Source organism: Coptis chinensis, chromosome 3 (assembly GCF_015680905.1).
Source record: "Coptis chinensis isolate HL-2020 chromosome 3, ASM1568090v1, whole genome shotgun sequence".
NCBI classification, from domain to species: Eukaryota; Viridiplantae; Streptophyta; class Magnoliopsida; order Ranunculales; family Ranunculaceae; genus Coptis; species Coptis chinensis.
The window spans coordinates 56068948-56071293 of record NC_141458.1 but is presented as its reverse complement, the minus strand read 5'-3'; positions in this window follow the sequence as shown (position 1 = coordinate 56071293).

Here is a 2346-nt window from a genome sequence, read left to right as displayed (position 1 = left end):
TAGGTAAAGATGCTATTTTATCTAGTTTGGCCTTATCTATTTCTATGCCGTCACTAGATATAATATGACTTAACACTATTCCTCTTTTAACCATAAAATGACATTTTTCCCAATTTAAAACCAGATTCTTCTCCTCACACCGTGTCAACACCTTGGAAAGGTTAGACAGGCATTCACAGAAAGAGTCTCCATAGATAGAAAAATCTTCCATGAAAACTTCCATGAAGCACACCACCATGTCACTAAAGATATGCAACATACACCACTGGAAGGTACCAGGAGCATTACCAAAGCCATAAGGCATTCGTTTATAAGCATATGTTCCAAAAGGACATGTGAAGGTAGTCTTGTCTTGGTCGTCAATATCGATAATGATCTGAAAATAGCCAGAGTACCCATCTAAAAAACAATAATAAGCATGACCAGCTAGACGTTCGAGCATCTGATCTATAAAAGATAAAGGAAAGTGATCCTTCCATGTCATGGCATTTAAGCATCTGTAGTCAATACAGATCCTCCATTTTATAGGAACTCGTGTGAAAACATATTCACCCGCAACATTAAGCACAACGGTAACCCCCGATTTTTTAGGAACTACGTGAATGAGGCTTACCCATTCGCTATCGGAGATGGGATATATGATACCCGCATCGAGTAACCGTAAGACTTCTTTCCTGACCACCTTTTTCATGGCTGGGTTCAAGCGACGCTGAGGTTCGCGTGAAGTCTTTGCATTATCCTCCAAATGTATGCGATGCGTGCATACACTAGGGTTAATCCCCTTAATGTCGGCTAGGGACCAATCGATCGCGGAACGATGTTCCCTAATCACCCTAACAAACGTGCCTCTTCATCAGCAGATAACTGAGAAGATATGATAACTGAAGGACTACCATCCGGATCAAGCTGGATATATTTCAACTCAGTTGGAAGAGGTTTAAGCACAGGGTAGGAGGAATGAGTAAAAAGGCTTTCGGATGGTCCTCGTCTTAAGTAGTGAAGACTTTATTATATAAGAGGTCTTCAAACTCGAAAGATGGAGCTACAGAAGATCTAAGATAGGAGTAGACTCGAACAGGGTGTTGACTTCCTCTATGTAGGAGTCGTCGTCGACGTCGGAACTTTCGAAGGAAAGGAATTGGTACATCTGATTCTCTGGAAACGTGTTGTTGAAATAATCTTGAGCTAAGCTCTCGATCATGCTAACTTTTCCATTGATAGTCGTACCGGGTAACTATTGCATCATTTTGAAAACATTTACCTCAACAGAAAGATGGCCAAAGGACATGGACATCGAACCATCACGGTAGTTTATGAGCGCATTGGCAGTTGCCAAGAAAGGACGCCCTAAGATGATAGGAACAGAGTCGTTAGCGACCTCTGTGTCGAGGATAACGAAGTCGGCTGGGTAGTTAAAATATTGAACTTTAACCAACATATTTTCAACCACTCCCTTAGGATACTTAATAGAATGATCAGCTAATTGCAATGTCATTTTAGTTGGTTACATCTCTTGTAGACCTATTTGTTTATATAGATAATAAGGGAATAAGTTAACACTCGCCCCCAGGTTTAATAGCGCAGTCGTCGTGTGGGTATCGCTGAAGGTGCATTGTATAGTAGGACGACTAGGGTCCTTGTACTTAACGATTCCATTATGTTCAGATAGAGTGGGAAACTGTTAAGTTAAAAAGGTGTCTTTTGCAATGTTTGTTTTCCGCCTAGTAGTGCACAACTATTTTAGAAACTTAGCATGTTGTGGTAATTTTTTAATAGATTCAAGAAAAGGTTAGTTTATCGTTAGATTTTTAAAAACTTTCCCAATCTCGTCAAAATTTGTATCATTGTTTAACATGGCTACTTTCTAGGGAAACGGTGGTTTCTCTCTATATTTAGCATATAGATTAATAGGAGTTTTAACCTTGGCCGCTTTCCTCTTAGGTTGTGGTTTAACTGGTACCTTTACAGGAGTAGGATCTTTAGCTTACATGTAGGCTTCAAAATGATCCGGTTGTGAAGGTGTAGTGGCCATAGATGGTGTGACAGGAACTATCTCACGTTGATTATTAACGGGTGGGTTATGATAGTTGTTATTAACCAGGATGATACCTCTATTATTATTATTATATTTATTATAATTACCTTGTCCTTGTCTTGGTGGAGCTTGGTTGTAATTGTTTGTTCTCCTAACATTTTGATTATTAAACCCTAGAGGTGTAACTTGTTGATTATTTCGCCAATCAAAGTTGGGTTTTGTCTCCAAGGTGCGTTAGGTTGGCTATTAATAGAGCAAACATTGTCTGGCTGTGCGGATGGTTGTGATAGTTGTTCATAGACAGGAGGACA